This window comes from Arvicola amphibius, chromosome 8 (assembly GCF_903992535.2).
Source record: "Arvicola amphibius chromosome 8, mArvAmp1.2, whole genome shotgun sequence".
Taxonomy (NCBI): Eukaryota; Metazoa; Chordata; class Mammalia; order Rodentia; family Cricetidae; genus Arvicola; species Arvicola amphibius.
Window position 1 is genome coordinate 27,944,713 of NC_052054.1, and position 15,889 is coordinate 27,960,601.

Consider the following 15,889-nt stretch of genomic DNA (forward strand, 5'->3'; position numbering starts at 1 on the left):
GGAAAGTGGGCAGTCCCTAGGAGCTGAAGAGGCCAAGAAACATATTCTTTCCAGGGTTGGCCTAACCCCAGTGAGATCCAGTTCAGACTTGCCTTTCAGAAGCACCAGGTTATAAACTGATATTCATTAACTACATATTTGCAACAATCTGTTAGAGCAACAAAGGGAAATTAACGTGGTAGTGTACGGAAGAGGAAGAGTTAACAGAAGGAGAAAATATGCTTGACTTGGGAATGCTCCCATCTGGGGTCCTGGGATCCAACAGGGAGGAGGGGCCTAAGGAAGCAGGACAAGGGTATCAGTGTTAACTCCATGATAGAGGATACATACTAGGGTCTGGCTTTAGTTATTCCCCATTGCATTTTCTCCCTCTTGGCGTGTTTTATACTCCCTAATAAACTTGATTATTTTACTCCTGTCAATCTAAAGGCATAAGCATCTCAACAGGCAGACAGAAAGAGAAAGCAGTCACAAGTAAACAAGATGGCAAGCTTCTAATTTCTTCACCTAGGACAAAGAAGTGGCAAGCTTTTCCCCACTGCCCAGGCATACCCAAGGCCTGGATGTATCTCAGCTTGCATAAAGCTGCTGGGCCTGTTGGGTTTCCTCCTCTTTGTTTAAGATGACCAGTCAGAAATGAGGAAGGAGGATCTACCTTCTACACCTAAGTCACTTAAAACAGCCCGGTCTTCCTGGGATGAGGTGGCAGGGAGTAGACACCAGCTCCCGAATATTCCTGCTCTCGTGGGGAGTCTGCCTGCATGAGGGAGCACACGTGTGCTTCTTCACTCTTAGTAAAACCCATTGCCTGCTGTGCCTGAGAATCTTCCCCATCGAGAACCCTAGAGGGAAACAAATTCATATGTCGGAAAAGGGTTCCATCCAAAATAAGAATCCGTGAGTGGTGTGGAAAGATTCTTAACAGCCTTGGATGAGCTGCTTTCTCGCCTTCTGGCTGTGAGAAAGCCTAGCCCAGATGTCCAATGTTTGTTTGTCAGATGGAAGATGGGTTGACTGGACTAGCTAGTGGAGCCAAGACTAGACTCTCTTTAAAGTCAACAAGTATCTGACTGCCTCATGACTGAAGCAAATATTTGCAGTGTGGCTTATCAAAGGATACTGACGCTATCAAAGGATAGCCTGAGAAGCCCAGCAGAATACTTTTTACAGTGTAAACAAAGTGAGTTGCATTATAACTATACCCATACACACAATGGAGAACTTCCTATGCAGAGAAACTACCTATCTACCATCTAGTTCCTAATTAGGCTTTCAATATCAATTGGCAAGTTCTTGGTGATTTAATTCCACCCACCCGCCCCCAAAAGGATTATCTAACATACAGCTTTTATTTCAAGAACCATTAAAATCCCTTGGATGGAGCAATGAGAAGAAGAAGAAAAAAATCTGTAAATACAAAGTATTAGCATCTTGGTGAGGGTTTGCAGGATATGATGAGTTCATAAGAGAAAGCAATGATTAAACCATAGTTTAAAGGATAATTGGGAATCTTTCAAGTAAAGAAGATGAGGTAACCATGGCATGGAGACTATAAAGTAAGAAGGTAGCAATGGTGGCAGATGTTAGTCCAGTCATGATCTCAGGGCCGAGCTGACTCAGTCACAGACATTTCACGTTGCTGGTTCAGAATGTAAGTGAAGGGTGAAGGTTTGGAAGATGGAGAAAGAACAGAGTAGCCTAGACTGCTAGGGCTTTCTGTCCAGACTGCCAACAGGACCTTGAGGGCTTTAAGCAAGAGACAAAGGCACCTTAGGAAAGGCAAGCTGACCGAAGTGCCCATCCCCCATCCAAAGGCTGGAAGCCAGTAAGCGGACTGTCAATAGGAGAATCACCGTGGGTGGGGAGTGAAACTGATGTGCTAGAGAAGTTAGAGAGGGGTAGCTGGAGGGGAGAATCATCTAGAACTTGGCTAGAAAAAGAATTAAGCAAAGGGGAATTCCACTCATTCACTTAAATTGGATCTTCGGAAAGAACTCATTCATTGTGCAATCAAATCTCCAAGGAGAGTTTTGCATTCCAAAGACAATGACTCAGAAAAGCAAGACCTCTCATCTAATGCTAGTGCGAGCTCACAAGTCCACAAGAGTATATAAAGGCGACTTTAAACACTTCTTTCCATGCCCAGCTCAACAGTGTTCTGTCAACCTGGCCCCTTGAAAGCTGCTTTTCTTCTGGAGAATGGCAAGACTCCCCAGCTCTGTGTGGACTCCCCAGCTCTGTGCTGTGTTTCTTTTTGTTCCTCAGCATATGGTAAATACTTAAGGCAAATATATAACCGGCCTTTCTTGTTGGACTTTCTTTGAACTGCCAGGCCCCAAATAATGACACATAGACTTATTAACTGAGAAAGTTTGGCCTTAGGCCTGGCAGTGGTGGTGCATGCCCCTTTACTCCCAGCACTTGGAAGGCAGAGGCAGGCGAATGTCTATGAGTTCGAGGCCAGCGTGGTCTGCAAGAGCTAGTTCCAGAACAGGCACCAAAGCTACAGAGAAACCCTGTCTCAAAAAGAAAAAGAAAAAAAGAAAAGAAAAAGAAAAAAGAAAAAAAAAGTTTGGCTTTAGCTTAGCCTCCAACTAGCTCATATAATTAAGTTAACCAGTTTCTATTAATCTACATTTTACCACATGGCTCTTTACCATTCTGCATTCCATATATTCAGCTTGCTCAGTGTCTTGCTGGTAAAATCCCACCTCTCTTCTTCCCAGAGTTCCTCTCTTTCCCCAGAAATCCCACCTATCTGTTGGATCCTAGAGTCCAGTCACCGAGGAGGAGTCCCGCCAAAAGACCATCTCTCACACCACAGCTGATGTAAAAGCATGAGGATTTTATTAATTCTGTCATGACAGGGTCTTTCAGCATTAGAGGCCAGAAAGACCCCGAATAGCTGGTACAGGCTACTTTTAAAGGAAAAAGCCACAAAAGGAAGGAGGGTGTTTGGGGGGTCATTCTTTAACTATTACGATTGGCTTATTCAAAAGGGCTATTACCAATAATTGGCTGGAGAGCGGTTGCCAGATCAGATGAGGTAAGGGAAAACATCTGATGGTCACTTTGCCCCTTTCCCAGGGTCTGAGTCAAAACATCAGTAACTGAGTCAACACCTAAGGGTTATCTTGCCCCTATTCAGGGAGATGGAAAGTTCCCAACGTCTCATTACGTGCATGTGTAGCTGTTAGGGCCTTGGTTCCCAAGGGGAAGCAGGGAGCATTGCTGCTGAGACTGAGAGGGCTCAGAATTGTCCTCAGAATTGTCTTAAAGTTTTACAATCTTCTTTTGCCTGGCAATTGGCCATTCAGCTCTTTATTAAATCAACAGAAGGTGCCTAGGCAGGCGAGGTTAAACAGTGACACATTTTCACACATTGTGACCAAATGTCCCACAATACAGATGATTTCCACACCCCCTTAGCTTACTGCAGCTTGCCCCAATGCCTATCAAAAAGCACTAGAAGGTGCTTAATTTTTACTAGCCTAATTTGTTTATTTATCGTGCAATAAATAGACGACAGATGAGGAAACGCCTTCACAATATGGACCATGCTGAGATCAATACAATGGGGTAGGTATGCAAGAGCCCCATTGAATGAGCCCCACCTGTAAGGCATTTCCAGACATTTAGTAGCATGGGCTTTAATCAAAGCACTGTAAGTACAAGCATAATTGTATTTGTGATTCATGGTCCAAAGGTCTAGCAGTGTATTATATCTACCTAGTCAAGCATTTGTCCTGCCTTGGAGGCTCAGGAAGGTGAGCCTGAGGAGGTGATGTTTTGAGCTGGGTTCTGATAGTAATATAGCAGTTAAGCAAGTCAAGAGGGTGGAGAGTTACACCTGCTAAGCAACCCAACACATAGAATAGTCTTAAGGAAGGCCACGGGGAGTAAGAAGGAGTGACTAATTCCTTTCCTATATCAGGTGGGCCTCCAGAGAAAAAAAGCCAATGTGTTGATTTTCAGCCCAGCACCACTTCCCCATTCCTTAATAGGATTATTATCACTATTAGGTGCCAGACATGCCTGCATTAAACCTGTCCAAAGTATGTACTTTTTTTTAACCATTCACTAGCCGAGCAAGGGCCTGGAGATTGAAAGAACACACAAGAGACCTGGGTCATTCGTGAAGAGATAAGCCAAATGCCGATTATTCAAGTTTACAAAAAAACCTTATATACCTAGCTCCTGCACAATAGAATTCCCCCTAGGCAGGGGAAAAATTACCAGGACCAAGGTAAGTAAACAATGCCCTATAGCTAACCACCTGGTGGGGCAGAGGGAGCACAGGAAAGCTGGAAAATGCAATAAAATGTTTGCTCAGAAACTGTCCTCAAGATGAACCCCAGGAGGAGGGGTAGACCCGGGCCCTACAAAAACTTTTCTACTCAAAGGCAATCCTAATAAGGAAGTCTCCTAATAATAGGGGAAACAGAGTACCAACTAGCCATTGCTTGTCACCAAATAAGGCTTCCAGTACTGGTACTGGGTTGTATTCAGTTGAGTTGCTAGACAAGGGTTCCCATGGAAATCCCCAAACAACCCAGTCCATTGCTAAGACAAGTGGGTTGCTCTCCACAAACTGACAGCAAGGCCCCATTGCTGAGGACAACATTCACACAAATCATTAAACACACGGAGAGGTCAAGTTGGTGCCTACATGGAGCCTTCACCCCTAAGTTCCAGTGTTTTGGTGTAGGAAGGTACTTTGTAGGCTACCAAAAGAGAAACATAAACCAAACCTTTGACCGATAATCTGTCTAAAACAGTGACGGCACAGAACGTGCGGGAGTAGTCAACCCATGTCTGATTTTACTTAAAGGCCACTCCACAAGATGGAAACCATGCCCAGCACTGCTCGGGTGACCAAGAACTAGAGACCAGATAGACTAGAGACCTAGGGTAAAGCCAAACGCTACTACTCTAAAAGAGAGAGAGAAAATGTCATCAATAAAATGACTCCTAATGATATTCTGCTATACTCAGAGCTTGGTGCCTTCTTCAGCCATCATCAGAGAAGCTTCCTCTTGCAGCAGATGAGAAGAACAGATGCAGAGACCCACAACTGGACATTAGGGAGAGAGAGAGAGAGAGAGAGAGAGAGAGAGAGAGAGAGAGAGAGAGAGAGAATACCTAGCTATCAATAGGATGTCTAAATCAGATCCCTCTCTCCAGAGGCAGAAAGAGTTTAAGAACCAGAGGGGATGGAGGGCACCAGGAAAGCAAGGTCCTCTGAATGAATTGCACAAAGCTCATATGAGCTCACTGAGGCTATAGCTGCAAGCCTAGGGCCCATGCGGGTCTGCGCCAGGTCCTCTGGGTATATGATATAGCTTTCAGCTTAACTCTTTTATGGAAATTCTGAGTGTGGGAATGAGTGGGTCTCTGATTCTTGTGCATACCCTTGGGTCACTTTTCCTCCCAGGGGCTGCCTTGTCCAGCCTTCATGTGATGGTTTTTGTTTATATCTTATCATATTTTATTTTGTCATGTTTTGGATGTTATTTCTTAGAAGCCTGCTTGTCTAATGCGAGCTAAAAAGGGACTGGATCTGGAGGGGAGAACAGGGGAGTTGGAGTGGTCCCATGAAGAGGAGTAGAGGGAAGTAGAGGGAGGGGGAACTCTAATCAGGATATATTATATGAGAAGAGAATATTTTCAATAAAAGGAAAATAAATGAATACTGTTTCTACTCATGGTCCACAAATTTTAAGTTATAGATTTACACAAAGAGACAATTAATACTAGAGGATCGGATGACTCTAATGACTGTGTAGTTCTTGACTATTCATTTACCTTCTCTACCTCCTAGTTTTTCCTTTACAAAATGAGAAGGTCAATCCACAGGATATCTGCAGGAGTTCCACGCAACACCGAAGGCTTTAAATTATGCCTCCACATGCTATACATTATGACATATTCAGTGACCAAGCTCTGACACTTACTATCTTGTCCTTTACTGAGTCACTGGCCCATGTGATCCACAATAACAGCATACACCCAGGGTTATACCTCACCCACAGAAGAAGCTACAACAATGGAGCACACGGCTTCACTATTCTGTTGGGTTCTATAATCTTGTTTTTTTTTAAAAAATTATATAACAGTACTCAATAGCTTCAAAAAAACTAAACTTTACCAGAGCCTTTCTAAGAAGAAGAAGAATTTGACTTCTGCAGACATGGGGTATTTCCATTGTTTATTGTTACGAACTCAGACATAGTTAGACAGACAGTTTTATTAGTGATTGACCTGAGGACTTGTGAGGTTTTTTTTTCTCATGAAGCAAGGAGTAAGCATAGAGAAGAGAATTAATATCAATGGGGAACTGACATCTACCTTCTAATGTGTTTTGCTTGTTTTGACTTTCATTCTAAGAGTCACTATGACAAGATTTAAGGAACAAAACGGAGGAAGTGAACCCACCAACATGATGAGGATTTCGCTATGAATTTAGTGTGGTTTTAGAAAAAACATACTGGAAAAATAATTCTTCCATCACCTGAGACCCTGCTCATAAACACACTCTTTGAAAGTTTTCTGAATAATATAACACAAATAATAACATAGCATTAACAGAACTCTGTATGCTCTTATCTTATTGGTGAGATTAGATTTTGAAGTTATTTTTTTTCTTTCTACTATAGGAAATACGTCATTGGGGATGGAGATATGGCTTAGTGGTTAAGAGCACTGGCTACTTTTGCAGATGACCTGGGTTCCACTCTCATAAACCATGTGGTGGCTTACAACCCTTCATTCTGGGGTCTCCAACTTCCTCTTCTGACCCTGAGACCTCTGTACACATATGGTGCATGAACACACATTCAGGCATACATAAACTAAAGACAAACAAACCATCCTTTCTTCTTTTCCAAGGAAGATTAACTAAACACAGACAGAAAGGTCATGTGGCAAAAATCAGAAAAGATAGGTTATGTTGGGGCATGAAATGAGAAAGCCTAAGTATTTCTAATTAGGTTTTCAGAATGAGCTAGTACAGTGGAACAGATATATTTATTTATTTGTTTGTTCATTTGGTTGGTTGGTTGGTTGGGTGGTTGGACCAAGGGTCTCATGTATGCCAAGTATGCATTCTACTGAACTATGTCTCCAGCCACTGGGAATTTGTTAAGGAGATAATTGGCTAGGAGATGTTTAAAGCTGGCAGAAGATACCAACTGTCAGAATGTGTGAATCCAAGGAATACAAGGTAAGGTTGTCAGAACCAAAGGAAACTTAACTTCCCCAAATTCTGGGAGATAGACAAAATTAAGCTTTCCTCAGGAATTCAGGAAGCTGGTCACCCTGCACTAAAGGAAGGGACAAGTGGCTATCTGCAGTGAATATTAGCATACCAAGGCACATGCTGGCCTCCGGACTCCCACAGCATCACAAGTACCTGCTACACATTTCAGAGTCCATGCTAACATTCTGGTTTTTCTTACCCTGCCCCTTACTCTAAACTTCCCCCAGCTCATGGACTTCCCTTCTGCCAATTTCTCATTGTCCTTACAACCCTGCTATTTTGGCTGTGCTCCCTTTTTTACCCCTCTCTCTTGGTCCTCTTCTCTCCGTGTCTTCTCTCACTCTTCCCCCTTCTCACTCCTCTCCTGGCCCAGCCCAATCTACTCGCCATGCTCAGTCTATCACTTTCTCTCCTTCTCTAGACCCTTCCAGATACTTCTGACTGTTTCCTCCCTCATATCTGCAATAAAAAACTTGCTCCCTATCATACCTTGGAGAGGTCATGTCTTCAGTTTATACAAAGGTAAATTTAAAAAAATCTGGACTTATATGTATTGAAACAAACAAAAGCATCTGGGAAGAAAGAGCATCCAAAAGTAGCATAATAATAATAACAATAATAAAATCCTTCCAAAGATTGACCACTGTTCTCTCTAATGCAAGAATAGAAATCAACAGATTGACCTTATATGTTGAAAGTACAAAAAGAAACCTTAAAAAACAAAAACAAGGGTAGAATTGCAAATAAAATCAGACCCAACTAGCAACATACTCTCATTAAAACACTATCTTGGATTTTCATCACTGCAACAAATACATGCACAATTTCAAAGAAGAAAAGACTTTGCTTGCTCAGGCTGTGGGGAGGAAGATAACATGGTGTCAAGAACCTGTTTTAGAGTGTTTGCTAACCTAATGACAGCCAGAAAGCAGAATAATCTGTTAGCTGGCTCTGCCCTCTTCCCTCTTTTTGTTCCATCTAGGCTCCAAACTTCCTGGATGATGCTGTCCACATTCAGGGTTGGTTTTTACCCTTAGTCAGCCATCCTCAAAAACACTTCAAGATGCACCCCAGACATGTGCTCTGCTAATCTGTTAGGCATGTCTCAATCAGAGTAAACTAACCAACAAAATTCACATCACAAAAATTTCTGGACTATATTCTTCTAGAAGGAAGACATCCCAGAGAAATATCTCAGACCAGAAAGAGGAATGTCAAGAAACTGTAAGCACACGGCTCAACCTAAGCAGTCACTGATTCCATGAAATAATAAAAGCCAACAATGTCCATCTTCTGTAAGTATAAAAATAAGACAAAACTAAAATGTTGACTTAAAATAGCATTAAATTGGGAAAGTGGCAATCAGGGTGAAGGATCCTAAAAACCTACTGTTTAAAGGGAAAGTAAACACTTGATTGTTGAGTTCTAGTCACTGAAATGTGCACATTAAAGGTCTTAAAATAACGAGCACATATAGAGAAACTGAATGTACAATTTTCAAACTAGCAGCGAGGAAAGAAATGGAACATGGAGTGAGAGGTGGGAGAATGTAGATTCATAAGTCCCAGAGAACTAACTAAAGAACATACACTTTGACATGCATGCAGAATCAATAACCATCTGTGAGGAGATGACTTTTCTGTGGAAAAAAAAATAAAAGCAAAGAAATGATTAGCACAAAGTTTACAATGGCATGTACTTTGAGAGATAAAGAATAAAACCCCCTCAAGGAGTTGCTTAAATCAATGAAGGAAGCAGATGACACCTCAAGTTGATTTCAAAATAAAAGGGAGTCACGCTGTGTAGGAAAAGTCACCAATGGCCAAAGGCAACTAGAAGGCTTGGGAAGCAAAGGGAAATGTGGGAGAAAGGTGAAAATCAAAGAGCAGCAATTTTCTCTTTGTATGTGTGGTGTGTGCAGTGTGTGTGTGTATGTTTGTGTGTGTGTGTGTGTGTGTGTAGGTAGTATGTATGCATGGTGTGTCTTTGTGTGTATCTGTGGTGTCTTGGTGTGGGTGCATATGAGTGTATGTCTGTATATGTGTGTACCTGGTGTCTTCCTTTGTCACATTGTATCTAACTTTTTGATGCCTATTCTCTCATTGAACCTAAAGCTCACCAGTTTGGCTGGACTAGCTGCCCAGTAACTCCTGGGGTCCACCTTTTTGTGCCTCATCCTTCTATCACCTGCCCCAGCACTGGGATTACAAACAAGCACTTCTGTACCCAGATTTAACGTGGGTGCCAAGATCCAAACTCATCTTCATCCTTGTGTACTTGAGTCATCTACCCAGCCCCATCAGGTTTTCTCCACCAAGGTCTTTGCATTCTCCTTAAAACAGTAAAAGTTTGTTATTTTTACAGATCTTATACTTGATGCATTTTAAAGCAAAAAAAATATTAAACAGTGGTTAAAGGTCACTTTCAGAATGTTTCAAAATAGAAATGAAGAATAAGGAAAGTAAGAAACACTGAATAACAAGATCAGCCTCCTTTTCATCTACTGTTAACTATCTTCTATATTTCTACGTATTCCCATGGTACAGAGATGCTTGTCTGTAAACCCAGTGCTGCAGGAGGTGGGTAGAGAGTGGAACTCTTATGAGGTAATTAGGTGATATGGATGTGGTCCTCCAAAGTGAGATTCCTGACCTTCAAAAAGAGACTGTAGAGAGTCATTCAGTGCTTCTATGCAGAGGGATGCAGAATCCTTGACCATGGAAGTAGGCCTTCACCAGAGAGGCAATCTGCTGCGCCAGCGTGGGCTGGAACCAAGAATCTCGGCGGAGAGTGTCTGGACTGAATGAATGCACAGAGCACGAGGTTGAGGTGGAACAGCTTCTTTATTGTCCTGCTGGGGCTGGCTTTTATACCATGGCACCAAATGAGGAGGGGGCTGCGAAGGGACTATAACCTGACCCTGGCAGGGATCAAGGAACGGTCACCATGCACTCAAAATTCCTTCCTTCCTCTGCTCCAGAAGCAGAGCGAATTTATTATGTTTTCTTCGCAATTAAGCACCTCAAATCGGGGGCAGGGATCTCATAACTCGGGGCTGCAGTTCCCACAGCAATCTACTGGTTCTCCCTTCACATCAGAACTGGCTACGATGAAGAAACTGGTCCTTCCTCATGCCTTAAGCATACTAGGTCTACACTGAGGCTTTGTCCCATCTCCCAGTCACACACAGTGAGCTCAGGAAACAAGTGTGCAGCCTAAACAGATAACAAGAAGGATCAGCCCGACTCTAAGTACTTCTGAACTCATCCACTGTTGCCTTGTGTACGTAGGCACTTAATGGGTTGATGCAGGTGTTACATGGGAAAAGTTAGTAACTCTTACAGGGTTGTAATTGGAATGGAGCCTATCACAAAAATTAGAAGAGGAAGGCAAACAGAAGTTTGTTAAATGCATATTTCAAATATATATATGAAATTTGCCTAGGAAATAAGTAAGCCTAACAGTAGTTATTCTAGTGTATTATGTTTTTATTTTTAAATTTTACAAGCATAATTGTTTATCATACTGAAACATCCTTGTTCCTCATAATGAGCTTGGTAATGAGTCAGTCCAGATCAGTCCACAAACATCTGCCTGTTTGGCAGTCTCTAAGCCAAATCAGGGACATACGTCTATATAGAACTTCCAGCTTCAGAACTGTGAGGAAGTTCTGAATGTATGACATAGGTTGCTATGTCAGAAGCCATCTGGGTTATAGTAGTTTAATACAGAGCCTCAAGCACACTAAGATGTTCTCATCTGCAGAGAAGACAGCCAAATATTTTAAGTTGTCTCGAATCTCATTTATCTGATCCTTCGGTGACAAAATAAAGGCATTTCTAAGTTTCTCCCTGGGAAGCATCAGGGATAACTCTTGCTGTTAATGGGGAGGGCAGTTTGCTCTCTCCTAAGTGGAGGCTGAGAAAGACACAGCATGAATAAAATAATAATAAATAGCATGAATAAAAATTAAACACAAAATGACAATTTAAACCTATAGAAGTACAGAGTCAAAAACCAGTTTGTGTTATGTGACCTTTGTTATTCCTTCTGTAGGATGAGAATTATAATATCTACTTCTAAAGATAATGTGTTAGTTTCTTATCTGTTACTGTAATAACACACCAAAAGCAACATAAGGGAGACAGTGTTTATTTTAGTATTTGATTCCAAAGGCTAAAGTACCTGTCATGGTGGAAACTGCTCGGCATGGCATTGTTACTGAGTTCATTCAAAACCACCAAAAGCGACCTACAGACTCAATTCGAATTATAAGTAGCCAAAGTTATTAGAACTGCTAGCCAGTTATTAAAACCCTAAGGCAAATCAGAGACATGGTGCTCCGAAGCAGCTGAAGGATGACTTTTAAAGTAAAAAATCACAATTACTTCATTTCTGCAGAATTTACAGCTACAATATGCAACTAATTGCTTTACTCCCCACAGTGGAAAGAGTCAGTGTACAGAATCCAGAGCAAGCAGTTAATCCATCCACAGCAGTTACACCATTCTGGGGAGGGGCAAGAAATCAAGGCTGTCTTGTCTTTCAGGAAGTTAGGCCAGAGACCAACAGCAACTAAAATGGGTGCCTAATACAAAATGGAGTTTCCTTAGCCATCCACAAAATGGCTGACCACGTCCTTCATCCACACAGTGACCAGGTTGAAGAGAAGCTACACACTCTCAAAGCCTGACCCCAGTGACATACTTCCTCTAGTAAGACTGCACCCCATAAAGGTTTTATACCCTCCCCTAACAGCACCCAACTGAGGACCAAGTGCTCAAGGACCCTGGTGTAAGAGTGTCTTATATCTATCTGTTGTTTCATTGGTTAATTAATAAAGAAACTGCTTGGCCTGATAGGTCAGAACATATTGGGTGGAGGAGACAGAACAGAATGCTGGGAAGAAGGCAGTGAGGCAGACACTTCGGTCAGTTGCCATGACTCTCCTCTCTGAGATGGATGCAGGCTAGAATCTTCCCGGTAAGCCACCACCTCGTGGTGCTATACAGATTACTAAATATGGGTTAATCAAAATGTGAGAGTTAGCCAGTAAGAGGCTAGAGCTAATGGGCCAAGCAGTGTTTAAATGAATACAATTTGTGTGTTGTTATTTCGGGGCATAAGCTAGCCAGGCGGTCGGGAGCTTGGCGGCAGGAACACAGCCTGCTGCCCCTCACTACAGAACCTGTGCCTATGGGGGCATTTCTCATTAGCACTACTTACTAGTGTGGCGATACAAATTCAGTGCCCCAGAACCTTGCCTGTACATCCCCATACTCCGAATGGTAGTTCCTGACAACCCCACTCACCTTTCCAACTAATTCCTGCAGAGTTACAGAAACCTAATGCCACAGGAACCTTTCTAATGTCAGCATTCAAAAACGCCACTGGTGAGCCACAGTCAGCAATGGCAACTTCAGAGTTCCACTAATTGTCTCCACATGGTTTAGTGCCTGGTGATTTTAAGGCTAAAACCCAAAATCTTACTAATTGTGATTGGATAATATTTTACTTAAACTTTAAAAAAAAAAACTCGGGTATTTTAGTTAAAGCTTTGTATGTATTGATTAGCACTCTGCTCAAAATTGAGCTTTTTTGTGAGTTCACAGAATACAAATATTCCTATTGTCAACTGAGACTACAAACACAGGTTTAAAGTAACATGTTAATGTAGTTTTTATTTATTATCTTTGAGTCATGGAGTATATGTTGCTTGCCAAATTGAAGGAAACCTATCCATCCTTATAAGGAGGAGGAAAATAGGAGTAATGGAATTTTATCCACAGGTAACCCTTCTCCCTTCTCTGTCTAGAATATCAAAGGGCCGTGAAATGGTTTGTAAAGGAACTTTTTACCTTCATCACATGTCAGAGCAGTTTGTAGGAGAGCTTGTAGGAGTCAGTTTTCTGCCTCTGTTACGGGAATGCCGGGGATTGAACTCAGGGCATCAGGCTTGGCAGAATGCACCATTGACCACTGAATCATCTTGCAGGCTGAGCCATATAGACTTTTGTTAAAACAGGATGAGAAAGTTTTGTTTCACAACCAAAACTTCTGCAATCAGCTTCATAAAACTCACAAATACTTGGTGTAAATCAAATTAAAAACTTCAAGCACCCATGAAACATGGGAAAAGATTTAGTCACAACTGACCTCCAGTAATCTCTTCTTCCCTTGAAAAAGAGCATTATCTCTGCAGTACTAAGAAATAATTTTACAGAAAAGTCGAGTAGCCTGTCCTCACTGGTTACCCAATTGCTATTTACTTTTTGGTCATTTACTAAGTACTTATTGTATACTAACTAAACTTAGTTATTCTAGTGTATTGTGTTTTTAATATGTAAATTTTATAAATGTAATTGTTTATTATACTGAAACAGCCTTGTTCCTCATAATGAGCTTGGTAGAGAATCAGTTCGGGTCAGCTGACAGACATTGCCTTAGCACCCACCAGGTGTAAAACATGTAAAGAGGCAGGTGAAATTCTGTCCTCTCAGGGTCATCACCGAGTCCAGAAATAGATGACAATGAGAATTTGGAAAATCCTAGGTAAGGTAACCGGAACAGCACCCCAGAGTCAGCAGAGAAGGGAGCAGACACACGAAAGGGACCTGACTGTAGAAGAGTTCCTTCAGGTAATTCTTCTTGCCCCATGTACATTGGCTGGGCCATTACCACAGGCATCTAGATCACACATCGGAGGGTCTGGATTAACACCAAGAAGTCCATGATGGAGAATAGCAGCAGGCAATGTCTGGTGGCTTCCTAATCATTATTTTCCCAGCTCTCCCAAGATCACCTCTTGGGTCCAGGGGCTATCAGCTCAGAAAAGCAGCTCTTGGGAAAGGACAGTGCTATACAGCTTACCAGGGAGATACTCTGAGAGATAAATTGAACCCACAATGAACAGGGCCACCCTTCACATCAGAACTGGCAACAATGAAGAAACTGGTCCTCATGCCTTAAACATACTAGGTCTTCACTGAGGCTTTTCATCTCCCAGTCACACACAGTGAGCTCAGAAAACAAGTTTGCAGCCTAGACAGATAACAAGAAGGACCAGCCTGACTCTAAGTACTTCTGAACTCATCCATTGTTGACTTGTGTACATGGGCACTGAATGGATTGATGTAGGTATGTGCATGGGGAAAGTTAGTAACTGGCACAGGTTTATAACTGGAATGGAGGCTATCACAAAGGACAGAGTAAGGAGGGGAAGATAAACAGGAGTTTATCACATGCATATTTTAATATATATAAAAGACATGATCAGGAAGTAAGTAAGCCTCCAAATGGCAGCTTTAAATTCTAGTTGACATAGCACACTTGACAAAGAAGAAGAAACTTTTACAGAAGTAACAGAGCAAAGGGAAAGGACTTTGGGTCTCTGTGGGCAGCACAGTGGGTGAGAAAAGCAAGGGCACACATGGTTAGCTAGTAAAACTTGTTGACATAGGTTCCCCTGGTACCCACCCTTGACTCTGTGTTTTTGTGAATCTAGGCCTAACTCTAGGCAAACAGAGCTTTCTGCAATGTGCTGCCTTTTGCTTGCCTTTACTCAACTGTCCTTCACATGAGGAAGGCATATTCTGGCTTTCCACATGTCCTCTAGATCTAATATTCTTTCGTCTACGTGTGGTGGAAAAGACTTGACTCCACTGTCTTTGCCTCGGTCCTGAGAACAACTTGTGAATTAAATAAATCAAAGCTAAACAGAAGATAGATGAGGTGGAGCAGGGATACAGGAAACATACCTAAGACATAATAAAGTCAATATACAGCAAGCCAACAGCAAACATCAAACTAAATGGAGAGAAACTCACAGCGATCCCACTGAAATCAGAAACAAGACAAGGTTGTCCACTCTTGCTAAATATATCCAATATAGTTCTTGAGGTCCTAGTTAGAGCAAGAAGACAACAAAAGGACATCAAGGGGATACAAATCAGAAAAGAAGTCAAACGCTCACTGTTTGCTGATGATATGATAGTTTACATAAGCAACCCCAAAAATTCTACCAAGGAACTTCTACAACTCATAAACACTTTCAGTAATGTAGCAGGATACAAGATTAACTCAAAAAAATCAGTATCCCTCATTTACATAGATGATAAATGGGCTGAGAACAAAATCAGAGAAACATCATCTTTCACAGTAGCCACAAATAGCATAAAATATCTCAGAGTGACTCTAACCAAACAAGTGGAAGACCTGTATGACAAAAACTTTAAATCTTTGAAGAAAGAAATTGAAGAAGGCACCAGAAAGTGGAAAGATCTCCCATGCTCTCGGACAGGTAGAATTAACATAATAAAAATGGCAGTCTTACCAAAAGCAATCTAGAGATTCAATGCAATGTCCAGCAAAATTCTTCCCAGCCCTTGAAAGAATGGTACTCAACTTCATATGGAAAAGCAAAAAACCCAGGATAGCCAAAACAATTCTGTACAATAAAAGAACTTCTGGAGGCATCACAATCCCTGACTTCAAACTCTACTACAGAGCTACAGTACTGAAAACAGCCTGGTATTGGCATAAAAACAGACAGGAGGACCAATGGAACTGAATCGAAGAGCCAGATATTAATCCACACACCTAGGAACATCTGATTTTTGACAAAGAAGCAAA